This window comes from Lathyrus oleraceus, chromosome 5, assembly GCF_024323335.1.
Source record: "Lathyrus oleraceus cultivar Zhongwan6 chromosome 5, CAAS_Psat_ZW6_1.0, whole genome shotgun sequence".
NCBI classification, from domain to species: Eukaryota; Viridiplantae; Streptophyta; class Magnoliopsida; order Fabales; family Fabaceae; genus Lathyrus; species Lathyrus oleraceus.
In genome coordinates this window covers 51,516,313-51,538,443 of record NC_066583.1, presented here as the reverse complement: position 1 = coordinate 51,538,443, position 22,131 = coordinate 51,516,313, and positions in this window count along the sequence as shown.

Genomic DNA, 22,131 nt, shown 5'->3' with positions numbered 1-22,131 from the left:
AAGTATCCGTAGTCGAGCTTTATTGTGAAGTGGGATAACATTAAAGCATGATGACTATTATGTTTATAGACTGATGATCACATCTCATGGATCATGGATAAGGAGTTATCAAGTCTCAAACATAGGTATGAATATTAAGAGTAATATTTATACCGGATTGACCCGCTATGAGAATACTATATAGAATGTTATGCAAAGTGTCATAAGTTATTCTCATGGTGATAATGGTGTATACCACCCTTCGACCTGAAACCACTATGGACCCTAGATGTAGAGTCGAGTGCCTTATTGCTAATCAAACGTTGTCCGTAACTGGATGACCATAAAGACAGTTGATGGGTACTCCACGAAGCATGCTAAGGGACATGAGTGACCTAGATGGAATTTGCCCATCCTGCGTAACAGGATAAATGTCTATGGGCCCAATATTGAACTGGACAAGGATGACACGGTCTATGCCTTGTGTTCAATATAGACATAAGGGCAAAAGGGTAATCATACACATAATTATTATCACAGAAGGATTTGTCAGATCACATGACATTTTCGTGTCTTGGGTAGCAGTGATGTGTTGCTAGATACCGCTCACTGTTTATTATGTTAAATATGTGATCTAATATAATTGCCAATGCCGCGAAAACCTATAGGGTCACACACAAAGGACGGATTGATGAGAGATAGAGTAATTAAGGAATACCGCAATGTACGGTGCCCTTAAGTGAATTATAGAACATCGTAAGGTACGGTGTACTTAAGTAGAATGCGAAATATGGTAAGGTACCACACGCTTAAGTGATTTTGGCATATTATAAGATATGGGCCATATACACTTGAGTGGGCTTTTTAGCTTGCAGCCCACACAAGTGGTTCTATAAATAGAACCCTTGTGTAGAAGCATTGACACACTTGAAATTCCGTTTCTCTCTCTCTCTCTCTCTCTCTCTCTCTCTCTCTCTCTCTCTCACTCAAAGCCTTCATTCGTAGAAGCTAGCACTGAGATTGAAGGAATCCGTTCGTGTGGACTGAGTAGAGGCGTTGTCATCGTTCAACGTTCGTGATCGCCACAAGAGGTAACGATTCTATCACTGATCATGCCCATTCGTAAGGATCATTAAAGGAGAAATTTTAAATTCCGCTGCATTTTGGATCGCCCTTTCTCCTTCAGTGGTATCAGAGCCACTTACGAAACCATGCATCTGATAGCTGTTTATTTTCTGTACTAATACAATTAAAAGACAGAATGAATCAAAGAATAAACGAGTAATTAAATTGAGATTGATCAAGTTATATATATGATATAAGTAATCCTGATGCAAAATACGGTATATATGATATACTGTTTCTGTTTCATTCATTCAAACACTTAATGGTTGTTTTCCTTTAAGCGATCAATGGTCGTTTGCTTCTTGATCCGACATTAGTATGGTGAAGCAATGACGTGTTGATCAATCATACTGAATCAACAATCGAGATGTGTTTGACGGTCTGAAATTGGTGCATTAGGGTTAATGACGGCACAAGGATTGTGTTGTCAAAGAGTTATGCATTAGGGTTAATGACGACACAAGGGTTGTGTTGTCAAAAAGTTATGCGATTAGGGTTAATGACGGCACAAGAGTTGTGCTTTAAAGTATCAAGTGTTGATGCAAAAAACGACATCGACTTTAAATGAATTGTTCATTAAAATTTTTGGCCAGGGGCGCTGCCCTTCAACCCTGCAAGGGGTGCTGCCCGGGCAGCGGAACATCTGTTCCCGCCGACCGAGCAGCGGACCCCCGGCTAACTCTGCGTAGTGTGATCGGTCGCCGAAAGTTAATTTGGTTTTAATTAATTAAAAAAATTAAAATTAATAATAATAATGTGTTTATTATTATTGTCTTATGGTGATCGGTTATGGCCTTAGTTTTCCTTTATTTTGTTTTGGGTTTTAAAAATACGACCTGCGTGTCGTGCCTCTCTTTTAATCTCATAATGTAACTTCTTTTCTCATCTCACTCTCTCGTATGTAAAACGAGTTTCTTTTATGTAATGTAATGTTATGAAGAAAGAGAAAAAGTTAATATCAAAGGAGGACAACCTTGAAGATCTTGCTTGGAGAAGCTTAGATCGTTATTAGGTTAGCTTAGGTTCTCTCATTGGCTTGGGAGAACAATTGCGCTAGGGGCCATAACTGTTTCATTATGTATGTATGTTGATGCATGTGAATGTATGTTGATGCATGCGAGAGACGATTTATATGATAAATAAGTCGCTGATATCAGAATAATTGCAAATTCCCTCAAATTAAATATTAAGTTTATGTTTTCCAAGTTTTAGCACTCATCAAGACTAGTATCGGATAATGTAAGTTTCGCCTACGCGAGGTGCATGTTCTATAATAGTAAGGTGGGATGGGATAACTGTAATATCCAATTGTTAAAACAATGGGTCAAACTTAACTAAACAAATTATAATAAGATTATATATGTTTAGAAGCAAGAGTTGGAAATGATCCATGTGATGGATTGGAATAAGGAGTTATTCACCCAACTAAAATATTCGAGAGTTGTATTAGATACAATTGGAAGGAGTTCCTACCTAAATAACCTAGTTTTGTGTAATCCGCCTACGCGGACTTAAAACAAAGTGAAATATGGATCTCGACCCACTAGAAAATCTTCCAACGGGATTTTCCGAATCAAATGGTGAAGGTCATTTGTTTTGAGTAAAATAGTGGAATATTTAATTAAAGGCCTAATTAAATATGTTATTGATACTTATATTTTCATTATTTTCATGTAGATTACCATGACAACAAACACCTCTAACAACATTTTGCGATCAATCCTTGACAAGGAAAAATTGTCTGGGACAAATTTTCTGGATTGGCACCGAAATCTGAGGATTATCCTTAAACATGATAAAAAGCTGTATGTCTTGGAGAAACCTGTTCCTGAAGAGGAACCTCCTAGTTCTGCACCTAAGGGAGAAAGAGATGCTTATAAGAAGCATGTCGATGATGCCAATGAAACTGCTTGTCTCATGCTAGCTACCATGAACTCAGAGTTGCAAAAGCAACATGAGAACATGGCAGCGTTCGATATGATCGAACACCTGAAGATGCTCTATCAAGAGCAAGCAAGGCATGAAAGATTTGAAGTTTCAAAAGCCCTTTTTCAAGGCACGTTAGCTGAGGGAGCCCCTGTAGGTCCCCATGTGCTTAAGATGATTGGGTATGTGGAAAACCTTGAGAGGTTGGGTTTTCCCCTCGGAAAGAAAATTGCGACTGATTTGATCTTGCAATCGTTGCCAAATAGATTCAGTCAATTTGTCCTGAATTTCAATATGAATGATATGGACAAATCTCTTCCTGAACTGCTAGCCATGTTAAGAACTGCTGAGCTGAATCTGAAGTCAAAAGGGAAGTCCATTCTGATGATCGGAAACGGAAAGATACAGAACAAAAGGCCCACCAAGCAGGGTGATAAAGGGAAAGGCAAGGAAGTTGCCAAACCCAAACCCACTGTTGCTGCTTTGAAGCCTAGTGGAGGCATAGCAAAAGAAGGCACCTGCTTCCATTGCGGTAAGACCGGACACTAGAAGAGAAACTGCCCAAAGTACCTGTAAGATAAGAAGAATGGAGTAGAGACTTCAACTTCAGGTATTTTTGTTCTTGAAATTAATTTATCTACTTCTGCATCATGGGTATTAGATACTGGATGCGGTTCTCACATTTGTACCAATGTGCAGGGACTAAAAAGGAGTAGAGATTTGGCAAAAGGTGAATCGACCTACGAGTTGGCAACGGAGCAAAGGTTGCTGCTTTAGCCGTAGGAACTTATGTATTGACTTTACCTAGTGGTTTAATAATTCAGTTAGAGAACTGTTATTATGTACCTGCAATTAGCAGGAATATTATTTCTGTTTCTTGTTTGGACAAGTTTGGTTTTTATTTATAATAAAGAACAATTGTTGCTCAATTTATTTGAATGATATATTCTATGCTACTGCACAAATGAACAATGGACTATATGTCCTTGATCTTGAAATGCCTATTTATAACATTAATACTAAAAGGATGAACCCTAATGAGTTAAATCCAACTTACCTTTGGCATTGTCGATTAGGCCACATAAATGAGAAATGCATTTCCAAACTCCATAAAGATTGACTGTTGGACTCTTTTGATTATGAATCATATGAGACATGCAGATCTTGTTTAATTGGAAAGATGACAAAGTCTCCATTCACAGGAAAAGGTGAAAGAGCTAATGATCTTTTGGCCCTCATACATACTGATGTATGTGGACCACTGAACATACCAGCCAGAGGAGGTTTTCAGTACTTCATCACATTTACTGATGATTTCAGTAGATATGGTTATGTGTATTTAATGAAACACAAATCAGAGTCCTTTGAAAAGTTCAAGGAATTTAAGAATGAAGTACAAAACCAACTAGGTAAGAATATTAAAACTCTTCGATCAGATCGAGGTGGTGAGTATTTAAGCCTAGAGTTTGATGACCATCTGAAAGAGTGTGGGATCCTATCCCAACTTACTCCTCCTGGAACACCCCAATTGAATGGTATATCTGAGAGAAGAAATCGAACCCTGTTAGACATGGTCTGATCCATGATGAGTCACGCCGATCTTCCAAACTCCTTTTGGGGACATGCACTATTGACAGCAGCTTACACACTTAACCGTGTTCCATCCAAAAAGGTTGAGAAGATACCATATGAGATATGACATGGTAAGAAACCACATATGTCTTACATGAAGATTTGGGGTTGCGAAGTTTATGTGAAACGACAAATTTCAACAAAGCTTGAGCCCAAATCTGACAAATGCTTATTTGTGGGGTATCCTAAAGAAACAAGAGGGTATTACTTCTACAATCCTTCTGAGGGCAAAGTGTTTGTCGCTCGAACTGGAGTTTTCCTAGAAAAGGATTTTATTTCCAAAGGAATCAGTGGGAGGAAAGTAGAGCTTGAAGAAATTCAAGAATCACAAAACATCGACACACCTATAGAGGAATTAGAGCAGGAAACACAAATAGTTGTGGAAGAGCAACCTGCTCAAGTAGAACAAGACCAGCGTAGGTCAAGCAGGATACGTCACATACCTGAGAGATATGGATATCTCATAACTGATCAAGGTGATGTATTACTCATGGATCAAGATGAGCCTGTAACCTTCCAAGAGGCCATAACTGGTCCCGAGTCTGAGAAGTGGCTAGAAGCCATGAAACCTGAAATGGATTCCATGTACACAAACCAAGTTTGGACCTTGGTAGAGCCTCCTGTAGGAGTTAACCCTATAGGATGCAAACGGGTCTTCAAAAAGAAGACTGACATGGATGGTAAGGTACATACCTATAAGGCAAGACTGGTTGCAAAAGGATATAAACAAATTCATGGGGTTGACTATGATGAAACCTTTTCACCAGTTGCAATGCTTAAATCTGTTCGGATTTTACTTGCTATCGCTGCATATCATGATTATGAAATATGGCAGATGGATGTCCAAACTGCTTTCCTTAATGGGAATCTTCTTGAGGATGTGTACATGACACAACCTGAAGGATTTGACATACCAGAAGAATCCCAAAAGATATGTAATTTACAAAGATCAATCTATGGATTGAAGCAAGCTTCTAGAAGCTGGAAACTTCGTTTTGATGAAACGGTAAAACAATATGGATTCATCAAGAACGAAGATGAGCCTTGTGTCTACAAGAAGGTTAGTGGGAGCATGATCGTTTTCCTGGTATTATATGTAGATGACATATTACTCATTGGAAACGATGTCCCTACCCTGCAACAAGTAAAGTCTTGGTTGGGGAAATGCTTTTCTATGAAGGACCTAGGTGAAGCAGCCTATATATTAGGAATCAGAATCTATAGAGATAGATCACAAAAACTGCTTGGCCTAAGTCAGAGTACGTACATAGACAAAGTGCTGAGACGCTTTAATATGCATGATTCCAAGAAAGGATTCATACCTATGCAACATGGCCTGTGTCTATCAAAAACACAATCCCCTTCAACTAAGGAAGAAAGGGATCGCATGAATAAGATTTCATATGCATCTGCAATAGGATCTATCATGTATGCCATGTTATGTACTCGACCAGATGTCTCGTATGCTTTAAATGCAACGAGTAAGTACCAATCTGATCCTGGTGATGCCCATTGGGTAGCTGTCAAGAATATCCTTAAGTATTTGAGAAGGACTAAGGACTCATTATTGATATATGGAGGTCAGGAAGAGTTGGCTGTAATTGGATATACCGATGCTAGCTTCCAGACAGATAAGGATGACTTTAGATCGCAATCTGGTTATGTGTTTTGCTTAAACGGTGGCGCTGTGAGCTGGAAAAGTTCAAAGCAAGATACAGTTGCTGATTCTACAACCGAGGCCGAGTATATTGCTGCCTCAAGTGCAGCAAAGGAAGTTGTTTGGATCAAAAAGTTCATTAGTGAACTTGACATAGTTCCTAGCATTGTGGATCCCATTGGTCTCTATTATGATAACAATGGTGCTATCGCACAAGCTAAGGAGCCTAGATCTCACCAACGATCCAAACACATACTTAGGCGTTATCACCTCATTAAAGAGATAATAGATAGAGGAGATGTGAAAATATGCAGAGTACCTACACTTGACAATATTGCTGACCCACTGACAAAGCCTCTTGTGCAGCAGAAGCATGATGGCCATACTAGATCTATGGGCATTAGGGGTATGCCTGGTTGGCTCTAGTGCTAGTGGGAGATTGTTGGTGTAAGCCCTAGAGGCCAATACTTTTGGTACTTGTATCGAATTATTTATTAATAATAAAAGGCTTTTTCTTTATTATGTTTGTTTAATAAAGTCCCTGGAATAGATAGTCCGTTTAATGTATCAAGTGTGACTTAATCATGAGATCACATTAAACATAAGGACATTATTCTTAAAGTATCCGTAGTCGAGCTTTATTGTGAAGTGGGATAATATTAAAGCATGAAGACTATTATGTTTATAGACTGATGATCACATCTCATGGATCATGGATAAGGAGTTATCAAGTCTCAAACATAGGTATGAATATTAAGAGTAATATTTATCATGGTGATAATGGTGTATACCACCCTTCGACCTGAAACCACTATGGACCCTAGATGTAGAGTCGAGTGCCTTATTGCTGATCAAACATTGTCCGTAACTAGATGACCATAAAGACAGTTGATGGGTACTCCACGAAGCATGCTAAGGGACATGAGTGACCTAGATGGAATTTGCCCATCCCGCGTAATAGGATAAATGTCTATGGGCCTAATATTGAACTGGACAAGGATGACACGGTATATGCCTTGTGTTCAATATAGACATAAGGGCAAAAGGGTAATTATACATATAATTATTATCACAGAAGGATTTGTCAGATCACATGACATTTTCGTGTCTTGGGTAGCAGTGATGTGTTGCTAGATACCGCTCACTGTTTATTATGTTAAATACGTGATCTAATATAATTGCCAATGCCGCGAAAACCTATAGGGTCACACACAAAGGACGGATTGATGGGAGATAGAGTAATTAAGGAATACCGTAATGTACGGTGCCCTTAAGTGAATTATAGAACATCGTAAGGTACGATGTACTTAAGTAGAATGCGAAATATGGTAAGGTACCACGCGCTTAAGTGATTTTGGCATATTATAAGATATGTGCCATATACACTTGAGTGAGCTTTTTAGCTTGCAGCCCATACAAGTAGTTCTATAAATAGAACCCTTATGTAGAAGCATTGACACACTTGCAATTTTGTTCTCTCTCTCTCTCTCTCTCTCTCTCTCTCTCTCTCTCTCTCTCTCTCTCTCTCTCTCTCTCTCCCTCACTCAAAGCCTTCATTCGTAGCAGCTAGGACTGAGATTGAAGGAATCCGTTCGTGTGGACTGAGTAGAGGCCTTGTCATCGTTGAACGTTCGTGATCGCCACAAGAGGTAACGATTCTATCACTGATCATGCTCATTCGTAAGGATCATTAAAGGAGAAATTTTAAATTCCACTACATTTTGGATCGCCCTTTCTCCTTCACTTTTTACATATTTCCATAACTAGGCGAGATGGAGACACTTAGGGCGAGGTGATTGCCATCAGGGGGTAACATATGACTCTCACCCCCTCTAAGGGCTATAGGCTTTCCGCCTTTTACAAATATAGCACTACAATAACATATTCATTTAGCTTCATAACCTATTCATTCACGATTTGCCTCCTTTATTTGACCATAGGTTTTTTCTCTAAAATATTGGTTTTATTGAAGTGAAAAGTGACAACTTAGGGATTAAAATGCGGTATGTCTAACAACTTCCAAGAAAAGAGCTCTAGATCCTCTTTTAATATACCCACTATTGATTATTATTTTTTCGCTCCTACTGATGTTCTATTTGTAGTTTGGTGAGCGAGATTTATATCTACACCCTCTTCAAATGCTTTCCTCCATTTTATTTTTCTCCCTCTAAAACATTACATAAAAGCATGAATAGCATAAAACACATAAATTAAATCTAGAGTCACATTACAACTTCTCCCTCTTTGACATAATTAAAAATAGATAGATGCTAATGAGATTAAACACAAAATAACCAGCAACACAAAATATAATACAGAGAAACTAAATCATGACTAAAAATAACTAACAAGGATATACATCAATTAAGGATATATTTTAGATATAAGAAGAAATAAGTGTTAAATACCACAAATATGCACAATATGACATGAGAGTAATTAGAAACAAAACGATGTGATCAAGATATACATGAACATAAGATTAAATAGTGAATGAATAAATCAAAATAATGCTCGAAACACACATAATTAATGGGATGAATTTTAAAAGTTTTTAAATGCACAAACAAACAAACACATAGCAGTTTAAAAATTAATAAACAAAAGTAACATATAGAACAAAATACAAATATGACATTGTTAAACAAAAAAGTTGTAAGGATCGTACTAATATGGTTGGTTTAGACGTAACTTACTACAATAAAAAGTTAGTTTACAACATAATACAAATAGAAGAAAAAAATGACATAGGGGTCAATATATATTTAAAACATAAAGAATTCAAGATTCTCAATTCCCTACACATCTTATGAAAAAAGTTTGTGGATAAAGGTTTTATAAAAGTATCAGCTAATTGAGTTTTCGTGTCCATGTATTCAAAAATAACGTCACCCTTTTCAACATGATCCCTTAAGAATTATTGTATGATTTCTATATGTTTGGTGTGCGAATGTAACACAAGATTCTTAATAAGACTTATCGCGCTAGTGTTACCGCATTTGATCGGAACGCAACCGAGTTTTAAATTATAGTCCAATAATTGTTTCTTTATCCATAAAACTTGTGCACAACAATTATCGGAGGCTACATATTCAGCCTCAGTGGTAGAAAGAGCAACAATATGTTGCTTCTTACTATGCCAAGAAACTAAATAATTTCCAAATAAATGACAAGTACCACTAGTGCTTTTCCTATCCGACTTTCAACCAACAAACTTAGAATCAAAAAAACCTATTAAGCTACACTCGCTACCTTTGGGAAACCAAAGACTAAGATGTGAGGTTCTGTTAAGATACCTCAAAATTCTTTTTACGATTTTAAAGTGGGATTCCCTATGTGACGCTTGAAATTGAGCAAACATGCACACACTAAACATAATATTTGGCCTACTCACGATTAAATAGACTAAAGATCTTATGATACCTATATATTTGGTAATGCCTATCTCTACACCTTATTCATCTTTATCTATCAACACATTTGAAGCCATGGAAGTTGAGATGCTTTTTGAATCTTTCATATCATATTTATTTTGGTTCCCTAAGCAATACTTATCTGCCTGATGAACATGCCAGTTTCGATTTTCTTTATCTACAATCCTACAAAGTAGGAAAGCTCTTCCATTAATCACAGTTCGAACTCCCCATGCATCAGACTTAAAAATTCCTTACAAATAGATTCATTAGTGCACCCAAATATAATATCATCAACATAGACTTGAACTAATAGAACATGTTTTGCTTTACATCTTATAAACAAATTAGTATCTACTTTACAGTGATTAAATCCTTATGTTATCAAAAATCCATTAATGCGTTCATATCAAGCTCGATGAGCTTGTTTGAGACCATTGAGGGCTCGTTTAAGTTTAAAAACAAAATTAGGATTTTCTTGGTCCTCAAAATCAGAAGGTTGAAATACATAAACTTGTTTTTTTATAAACTCGTTAAGAAAAGCCAAAAGGAGTCGTATCGCCTCAAGATGAGCTACATGAGTATAAGTCTCTTCGTAGTCAATCCCTTCAGCTGGACTATAACCTTTTGCTAATGACCTACCTTTATTTCTAGCAATTATGTCATTTTCATCCAATTTGGTCCTAAACATCCATCATGTGCCAATGACAATTTTATCTTTAGGATATGGAACAAGGTTCCAAACATCATTGCGTTTAAGTTTATTGAGTTATTCTTGTATAGAAATGAGTCATCCCTCTTCAAGTAAAGCATCAAATATAGTATTAGGTTCAATTTGGGAAATAAAATTTGAATACTTAGATAAATTGCTAACATGTGATCTAATACTTACACCCTTCCTAATATCACAAAGTATATGATCTAACAAATGATCTTTTATAACAATCCAATATGGAGATAGTTGAGTTGAGGTATTTTATTTTTATTCTTCTTGTTTGCTTTCCACTTTATCTTTATTAATTCCCTCTTCTATTGGAGGATCCTATTTAAGAGTGTTACCATTTACCACTCGATGATGAGTACCATAGAAATACTACTTTTCTCCAACTTTTGGGGTCTGGTCTCATCAAAAGCTACTTGAACTGAATCTTCAATAGAATATGTTCTATTATTTTAAACTCTATAAGTTTTACTCGATGATAAGTACCCTAGAAAAATTCCTTCATCATAATTTGTATAAAATTTACCAAGATTGTCTTTTTTGTTATTTAAAATAAAGTATTTGCAGCCCAAAACGCGAAAGTAAAAAAATTAGGTTTCCTACTTTTAATCAGATCATAGGGTGTCTTCCCTATGATAGTTTGTATGACCACCCTATTCAAGACATGTCATGTTGTATTAATTGCATTCGCAAAAAAATACTTAGGTAAACTCATTTCACTTATCATTATCTGAGTTGATTCTTCTAAAACACGGTTTTTGAGCTCAATAACACCATTCGGTTGTGGATTTTACGGACACTCAAAGTTATGAGTAATCACGTTTTTGTTACGAAAGTTTTCAAATTGATGGTTTGCAAACTCATCACCATGACCACTACGGAGAGTGAAAATTTACAAATTATATAGATTTTGGACAAGCTTAGAAAACTTAACAAAAGCTCTAAAGGTCTATTCCTTGTGTGATAAGAAAAGCATCCAAGTAAATATAGAATATTCATGTACTATAGAAAAGCCATAATATTTATCGCCTAGACATCTTGTCCTTAAAGGGCCAAATAAATCTAGATCGAAAAACTCGAGAGGTTTTGAATTTGAACAATGTTTTTTATTTAAAATAAATTCTTGTTTGCTTTCCCATTTGGAAAGTATCACAAAGCTTGTCTTTAGAAAAATTTATATTAGGTAGACCAACTACTAGATTTTTTTAGGCTATCTTATTTATCAAGTCAAAGTGTATATGTCCTAAACATTTGTTCCATAACCAAGAATCTTCATTCTTAGCAACCAAACATTTAGTACCATACATTGACACATCATCTAAGTATAGCAAATAAATGTTATCAACTCTAGAACTATTAAACACATGACTCTTATTTATCTTATATTCAATTAATTAACTCAAAGTATCAAAAACAATTGAATACCCCTTATCACATAATTGACTAAGGCTTAATAAGTTGTGTTTAAGCCTTTTAACCAATAAAACATCTTCTATGCTAATTGTGGATGTATTTCCCACAACATTTTCTCCTAGTATTTTACCTTTTGTGTTGTCTCATAAGTGACATGAACACTTTCTTTCTAGTAAAACTTGATGAACATCGAAGTGTCTCCCATCATGTGCCTTGAACATCCACCCTCTAGGAACCACAACCTTTTTGCAAAGGCAAGATCTTCCTACAGAAAATCAAACAGGTAATTTAGGTACCCAGTTAGTGGGTCTTTGAGGGTTAGTAAAATAATACTTAAGTATCCAAGCCATGGTACCATTAGGAACTTTAACATTCCTAACATGGAAAAGAGGCCTAATGTAACCTTTATCACCACAACAATGACATGTTGCTTTAGATGAAATATCATTTCTATCCCTTCTAGAAAATGATGGTTTTTCTTAAAAACATTCCCTCGTTCACTTGAAGAAGTAGAAAAAATAATATATATATATATATATATATATATATATATATATATATATATATATATATATATATATATATATATATATATATTATATCTTAACTATCCTTTCATCTAAAGTATAAGAAGCAATAAATTGATCACTAACAAGAGATACATGTTCTTACTTTAAGGAATCTAAGGCACTATTAAGATCACAATTTTTTTTCAAGTTTTAAAATAAGTTTTCTTTGAAGAGTATTTTCTTAAATGCGTCTGCATGAATTCTCAAAACACTTTTGATAATTATTGTAAGCCGGTTTTAAATCAGAATCATAATCATATATAATTGAGTCTTTAACTTTTTGTGCGCCATCATGTACAAAATTGAAATTCATCATCTAAGCTAGAACTGGAAGATGAAGATGATCTATTATGTTCTTCTTCACAAGTGATATAATTCCTACGACCATTGGCACAATTTCCCTTCGTCTTATAGGAGTCTTTATCCTTCTTCTTTTTCACTTGTTAAGACTCTGACACATTGTACGATAATGACCTGACTTTACACATTCGTAGCATGTGACATTTTCTTCCTTTTTTTATCTTCCTTATTATGTTGATGAGTCTTTTTGAAATTGATCAAATTTTTGTCAAAGTGTTTGAGCTTGTGCTTCTTTAAATATTGATTATATCACTTGACGAATAACGCCATCTCTTCTTCTTTAGAAGATTCTTTGTCAGAATATCACTATCATCTTCTACTTTCTTTGCCTTTAAAGATGAAGCTTTCAAGGATATATCTTGCTTTTCTTCTTTATCTTCTCTTTATTTTTGGCGTTTACTTCACTTGTTGTAAGCCTTTTGAGTTCAGTTTCATGTTCAGTCATATTTCCAAACAATTTTGTGATATCCAAATTATTGGGATCATTTGATTCTTTAATGACTATAACCTTTGGTTGTCATTCCCTGCACATAGATGTTAAAATTTTATTAGCGCAATCTTTGTTAAAAAGGGACTTTACCAAATTTTCTAACTTGTTAATTAAATGGAGAAAACGAGTCTGCATGGATTCCATGGTTTCACCGGGTTCCATACAAAATAGCTCATACTCCTATCTCAAATGTTAATTTTTGAATCCTTAATGTCTCCAGTACTCTTATATAGGACTTAAGGAGTGTAAGACATTAATTGTGCACTCTTATGATGTGAGATAGAGTAATATGCTTTAGCGTTTAACACAAAAATAAGTATATTCCTCGCCTTCAAATCAAAGTATGCATTTTTTGTTTCCTTGCCTGACCAATCTTTTAGGAGTTTTATAACACCATCGACTTCACTTTTAGGGACAAAAGGTATGTAATTTATTTACATCCAAAGCATTTTGTCTACTGACATCAAGTGAACATACATAATGTCCTTCCAATAAGCATAATTTTCACCTTTAAAAACTAGGGCTCTATGATACACTCCCCTTTGAATTGGTGTTATCCATATTCTCAACCTTTAGAATTGATTAGACCTAATTAAAATACTAGCTCTGAGGTTAATTTTTGGGTGAGAATACGAGAGTGTCGCGATCTAGAAGGGGGATTGAATATACATCCTTAAAAATTGACCATTTTAAAAATTTCATTTATTTCAAAAATATTAGAGTTTCAAAAATAGTTTGTGTGGCAGAAAAAAATAGTTTGGTGGGCAAAAACATAATGCGTACAACAAATGCTTATGGACGATATATACATAACACTTTTATCGGTACACAGAGATAGCAAATGAATCAAACAGATAACCAAAAACAACCAACCAGTATATTGAATTATAAACTTCTTACATGAGAAATGTAAACATACAATTTCAATACAATGTAAGAAATTTGTACTTATAGTTTCTAGGTTTAATCAATAACAAGAATAATTCAAAGTTCTAATCTAACAAAACCTATGTTTATACGTGAAATCGCTACCAAGGCAATTAAATCTAAACACATACAATTCTAAGAAAGCAATAAACCTAATCGTGAATTTCTAATAAAAATTAAAATAAAGAGAGAAGAAGAAGATAGTACGTCAGATGTATAGTGGTTCAGCAATCGTCCTCGTTATGCCTACCCCAATCTCCAATGGTTTTCCATTGAAATTTTGATGTTCTTCCACTATGATTTTTTATAAATATTATAAGATGTTTTATACAACCATAATCCAAATAATCCTGAAAATATAAAATGTTCTATCTACATCCTCGTTTACTTGTACACATTATCTAACATTGAATCCTTGTAAAATATTTACTCGAAATCGACTTAAATCTTTCAGCTCCAAGAATATTGCTCCAAAGTCTCTGTTATGTACTGATCATTACTCGATCTTACTAGTATCTTGAGCCTTGGCATGCCTGAAGATTTAGAAAAACTCCCAATTTGTTTGTACGCTTTTACACATCACTACCAAAGTAATTTTAAAGAGAAGAACCTCATTCTCTTCCATTGTACTTATCAAAACCGACCATAATCACACACACACACATACACAAACATAATTTGTAAACCCCTGAAATCTTCAAAGGAAAAGTTAATCACAATAACAATCCTCCTCATAAATATAACACCTTGAATATAGGAGTTAGATCCAAACAAAAATGGATTAAGAAAGAGGTAGAATATGGAATATTTTGTTTGCAAACACCGACTTGCAAGATCCAAACGACTTTTGTTATTGTTGGTTCGAGTATTGCTGCTACTTTTGGTAAGGTTGTTTTTGGTATCTATTATGATATTGGTGCCCTATATTTAAAACTTAATTGAAATTTTTACTCCATCTGAAATTTGGATGATTTCTCTATGTCAGTGTGCAAGTGTTATAAAATGTATTTTTTTTTTAGAAATTGCCCATGAAATTGACTTCTTCGTCCAGATATCCTCCGAATTACACCAGTCACTTTCATGTATTTTATTAGTAGTCACACATCAAATGTTTTACTTTTTTTACATGATGATACCACCTTTGGGGTTCCATAATTTTCTTGGTCCATTAATTTAGTTGTGCCTTCATATGCTTGTGACTAGCTAAGAGTGCATTATGAGTATCAATCCACTTCCTTTTCTTCTAACATCTCCGTCTAATATAGCTTTGAATTCATTATACTTCACGTTATTAATACATTCATATACTAGAATGATGAATAAAAGCATTCAAAATTCATCAAAGAAATAATTTCTCTTACTTAAAGCAAATAATACAAGAAAATATGAACATGGGAAACAATAAAGTGATATGTTAAACCATTTACTAAAACTCAGTGATTTCAAAGTCGAAATTGTCCAATTTGAACCTCGGTAAATTATTAATGATGATGATGTTGGAATCATGTTTGAAATGTATAGGAAATTTTTAGCACTCGATTCCATTGAGCTATGTGTTAGGTTTGAGGATGATCGTCCATCTTCAAACATATGTCACATGTGTGCCTCAAGTATTCCTTAGTCATATTATCATTCTCAAACAACTTACACAGCTTAAACATAATCTTTTCAAAACTAAAAATAACACTCTCAACCTATACCATCATCCCAACTTAAACTATTACAACGCTATTAGCAATATAGTCAACATTGGGCATCATCCTAACATAAACCATAACAATAGTATGAACCCTATATTTATCAATATAATACATTCGTTCACTAACTAAAAGTTAGTGAAGAGAATGAATATGAAACATAACACTTTATATAATCATTTAGCGAGTGTGAGAATGATGCCAATGATAACAACAATAGAAAACCATAACAACTTCTTAAAATAAGATTTGCATACATTCCACGATTCCACATGTGTAACTTATGCTTGGTTGTTGTCTCTTCCTCTAAACTTTTCCATATCCTCACACTTATAATAAATGCAAACTTAGTGATTGGAATGAAGTTTCATAATAAACTAGAAGGCATTTTTTTGTAATTAGAAACCTCCATAACAAACACTCACTAGATTATAATATGTTGCAATCATATTATAAAATATATGTGATAAAATTTGTAAATTCATATTGTGTGTTCAAATGCAAAACATCATATATAAGAAAGAGTAATAAATAAGGGATTAGTCGTGTGAGTGGGCCCCACATCTTCACCAATTCCATTTTGACAAAGAATTAGATGATCATGGATGACAAATAATAAGATGACCGTAAAGATACATGTAAATTGGGAGATGTCTTACAACGAGTTTCTATAGTGCTTGACAATGATGCAAATATTTATTCTGAAAACCATTGTAGAAATGGAGACACTTTAAACATATTCATGTATTGGTACACAAATAAACGACTACATAACCTTCTAGCGTATATTTTATACTTTCCAATTGATTCAACCTTAACATTTGTTCGACTTTAAACTTTGGTTTGAAAGGGGATTTATGAGATTCAATGTTGATTTGTTTTCTCTTTTTTATGTCTACCACTTTCTCCTTCTTCGCTACAATAGCAGAGGCTTTGAAGTAAGGTTTAGGTTCGAAGCATAAAAATGCAACTTTGTACGTGCATAGAGAAACAAGAAAATGTTTAGGGTTAAAACCCTTAATTTTACGAAATTGTGTTTATAAGCCTGTTTCATAAAATATAATATTATTAAATATTAACATACGTTTGAGGATGCATTTTTAACATCATAACACAATTGGATCAATGGTAGCAATCGTACTTGAGTTTGAACCCCAAGTTTTGCACTTTCATTAAATTATATTTTCCAAGGGTCCAATCTCGTGTTGTACATTTCATTTTAAAGAAAATCATTTAAATTCATATTTAAAAAAAATCATAGTCTTTAATAATAGGAGCACCAATTATTTTTGCCCACGTTTCTTAAATCGTGGCTTGTAATGTAAACAATGATTATGTTATGCCCAAAATTTAAAAACCGTAGCATAAAGTAAATAAGGGACGGTTTTCAACAAAAATCTAGAAATTCATCAACAATGATTTTTTAGTCGTTGTCTATTCTTCTATTGTCTAAAAAAAAGTTATAGTGAAACAACGTATTAATGGTTTAGCATTTTGCAAACTAGTTATCCAAGTAGATGGAACATGGTTATGCGACAAGTATAGAGGGACATTGTTGATGGTTATTGAACAAGACGGGAACAACAACATATTTTCAATCACTTTTGCTATAGTGAAAAGTGAGACTTGGGGTGGCTAAAGTTTCTTTTAATTTTTGTGTGTGAAAGCACATCAAACTATAATACGAGATTTGCTTAATATTTGACAGACGTGAATCAATAAAATTGCTTATAATTATCTCGAGGCTAGAAAGATCCTTCATTCACACATGATGCTACAACATCAACAAATGATAAAATAATTGTAGTTCCTCTTGGATTAACCCTTTGAATTGGTTGCATTTTGCAAAACAACAACATGGAGAAGTATTCAAAATGTTTAATACTATCTAGCTTTCTTAAGTTGTGCAGAAAGGACACATGTTGGACGCGATGTCACAACATGAGGTACGACATCTGGGCCTTGTGCAACTGGTCAATACTGTTGCGGTTTGGAAGAGTTTCTGGTTAAAGATTGGATCAGATTTTATTGGTATTAGCTTAGCAATATGATTAGGTGATTTATTTAAAAGTTGGATGAAGATTGATTCAGATTTAAATGAAGATTTTAATTCGAATTTAAATAGAAACAAATTATATCTTGTTGGAGATATTTGTTGAACATATAATATCCAACATATTCTGCATTAATTTTGGACGAAATTAAAGCTATTATCCAAGGAGAAAAGCCCAGATTTACTATTCTATATAAGGAGCTCAAAACCTACATTGGAATCTAAGAAATACATTGAAGATTTTATAATGCTAGGGTTTATTTTGAGTCATTATTATTGTTGTATGTACACCACTATGTTTTAGTAATTTGGCATAGTCGGTTTATCTAGAGTAGAGTGGTAGTATTCAACATTGATTATTGAATTGTAATCTCCAATCACATATTGTATGATTGAGAAGAAAATGAGTACTAAATAGAAAGTCATTGGGTAGTGTTAGGAAGAGGAATAGAAGAACATAAGGTTTGTTGTTGCTTGTTAGATTAATTGTATTAAACTACTAATAATGAATTTCCTTTATTGGGTTGTGGAATCAACCCCCAGATGTAGGTGTGGTTTCACCCAATTGGGTAAACAATTATCGTGTTATTAACTAGTTTTCTGCTTCATCATCTAGTACTTGCTATTATGGTGTTTCTGGTTTAACTTGTCGAACCACTTATCTAAGATATCATGTTCGAAATCTGTCCCCGGAGGAACAAAATTTCAGTTGGCATTAGAGCAGGCACCCTAGCTTGTTGGGTGAGCTTCGGGGAAGATAAGTTTTGCTCAAATGGAGACAATTAAAGACGCATGACTGGTCAATAAACCACATGTCTTGGATGGAACCAATTATGATTATTGGAAGGCAATGATCGTGGTCTTTCTCAAATCCATGGGAAAAAAAGCATGGAAAGTTGTGATAAAAGGATGGAAACATCTAGTGATCACTTCTAAAGATGGAACTACGAGCTTAAAACCAAAAGTTGAATGGACTAATGCTGAAGATGAGGAAGCTCTTGGAAAATCTAAGGCTTTGAATGATATCTTCAATGGTATGGACAAGAACATGTTTAGATTATTCAATACATGTTTAGAAGCTAAAAAAGCTTGGCAGATTCTTAAAACTGCGCATGAAGGTGCATCCAAAGTTCGTAGGTTAAGTTTGCGGCTTCTTATAAATAAGTTTGAGAATTTGGGGATGAATGAAGATGAATATATATGTAAATTCAACATCAGATTGCGTGATATTGCTAACACTTCTTTTGCCTTAGGTGAAAAGATGTCTGAAGAAAAGCTTGCCATAAAAAATTTCATATTGTTACCTAATATGTTTGATATGAAAGATACTTCTATTAAAGAAACTCAGGACCTGAGAGATATAAAGATTGATGAACTCATAGGTTCCCTATAAACCTTTGAGATGTCCATCAATGAAAGGTCTGAAAAGAAGAACAAAAGGATAACCTTTGTTTCCAATATTGAAGGAGATCAAGGTGATAAAGAAGATAGCTCTTAGATGCTATAACTCTTCGTGGGGAAATTTTCAACCAATTCTTGAAGAACCTAGACAGAAAGTGGAGGTCTAATAAAGACAATCTCAATAATATCAAGGGTACCTAGTGCTTTGAGTGAGAAGGCTTTGGAAATATTAAAATTGAATGTAATAACTTTCTAAAGAAGTAGAAAATGGGACTTTCCATAATCTGGTATGATTCTGAAGATGAAAGTGAAAGGGAAAATGCCAATAATGTGATAACTTACTTTGGAAAATATGAGGCAGAAAGTGAGTCCAGTGACGAAGACATGACTAATGAGGAGTTAACTGCTAAATACAAAATTTTGCTCACTAAAGTGGACAATCATAAGCAAAATATAAATTTCCTCCCACAATAAAAGGTAAAACAAACTACTACAATCTATAATATGGAAGAATAAGTAGCCTTGTTAAACTCTGAGCTGAAAAACATGACAAAATCTATATGTATGATGAACAATGGGTTTGACATGTTGGATGAAATATTGGAAGTTGGGAAAATGTCTAGAAATTTGAAGGGAATATGGGTTGACCCCAGGTCCATGAGAAAGAAGGACACAAATCATCCAAAAATACTGTTCCTCCTAAGAACAAAACTGAGTTTCAGATGTTGGACTACATGTCGCAGCCTCATGCACAACATGTGTATACCTATAATGGGAAGAACGAAAAAATCGAACAAAAAATGTCACCATTACGGAAGATATGGGCACATAAGGTCCTATTGCTTTAAATTGCATGGTTATCCTCAACCCTATAGTTAACCTAAATTCAAAATGAAAGGGAAGCAGACTCATGCAAAGAAAGTGTGGAAACAGAAAGTTGAAGTCAAAGTCCTCATAACTCAAACATTTGTTGGAATTTCTTCAAAGAATGATCGGGTTCTTGATAATGGTTGCTCCAATCGTATGATTGGTGAAGAATATTTCCTTGTAGAAGTCAAATCATTCTCTCAAGGGTATGTAACATTTGAAGATGGAAAAAAGGAAGGATAAAAGGCATTAGAAAAGTTGGCAGGCCCGGACTTCCCTGCCTTAATGGTGTGTTAATGTTAGAAGGCTTAACTACAAATTTGATCAGCATAAGTTAACTTTGTGATCAAGGATTCAAATTAATCTTCAACAAGAGTGAATATGTTGTCACCGACAAAGATCATCAAAAGTTAATTAAAGGATCAAGAACAAAAGACAATTTCTACATATGGACACCTGAGTCAACTCCCAATGAGACTTTCATGGAAGATAAAAAGGCTTATAAGAAGAAAGACAATGAGAAGCTCACCAAAGGAAGCATGCATGATGCGATGCTGGACCATCGTGTTCAACACGTGGTCTCTAAAAAGGAAATAAAGCTTATCGACACACATAGTCACTTACTTGAGTGTCAACAAAGTCAGACTCAAGTAAATATGATTAGTCCTCAAAGAAAATTAGAAGATAAAAGGATGAAGGGAACTTGAGTCATTTATGTGGGTGAGAAGTTATTATTTAGAAAGCATGCAAAAGGAAACTTTATCTCTCCTCAAAACACTACCTATTCAAAAATTAGGCACTCATCTCTCCGCTTTCAAAAACTATTGTATCCCTCTTATCTATGGATGTTCTACTATCTCATTTGTTCATCGCATAACAATCATCTCTCTCAATTCCTTCATCATCAAATGCTACACACAATGAGTCAACAATCGAGGGTTAATAGGATGGAAGAAACAAAAGCTTCAACAAAGACTAGGTTTTTTTTATCAAGATGTGCTAGAAGTTGTTCCACTCCAAATGGTTGTCCCAATGGATTTTCCAAAGAAGAATGTCTAACATACTGGAGTAAAACGGGCCGAACTTCCAAAAAGGTTAGTTGCTCTGTATTTGAGAACCCTGGGTATGACCTTGGATCAGTCATGAGAGACACTAATGCATACACTGCTGATGTTGATGCTGAACCAAATGCTAGATCCTCTGATAAAACATATGGTGAACCAAGTGGACCTCTCACAAAATCCACACCTACCCCAGTGGGTGTCTCTATTCTTGACAGATTTCTGAATGACATCTTAGACGGAAAGGATGTTGCAGTGGAATCATCGAGTGAGGAAGAACCTCAAATGAAGATAATAGAGCCCAAAGAAAAGAATAACAAGGTAACTGATTAGGCTCATAAAGAAGTGGTTAATTTTGAAAAAGAAGACAGTGAGGATGATAACACTCCTCTTGTCAACATAATGAAAGGCATTAGTAAAAATAGGAGAATTGAAGAGTCTGCTCAAAAAACCAAATCTTTAATAACAAGGCTACAGACAAGCAATAAAGAGTGGGTCCTTAAATCAACATAAGGGAGAAAGTTGAAATGGTGAATTAGAAGGATTAAATGGAAAGGAAAACTAGTAAAAGATCTAGGAAGAGAAAACTTATTGTGACTAGTGATTTAGAGTCAAATGCTAAAGTAGGTGACCAAGACATCATGACCCCGACAAGAAAGAAAGTTAGAGGAAAGAAAATTACTGGAAATGTTGTTGTTGCCCCGCTTGATAATGTGTCATTCCACTTTAAATCTAGTGCTCAGATGTGGAAGTATGTGGCTCAAAAGAGGATTGCTTATGAGAGATAACTAGGCGAATATGCCATAGATTGCAAAGAATTGGTGAATCTAATAAAGGTTA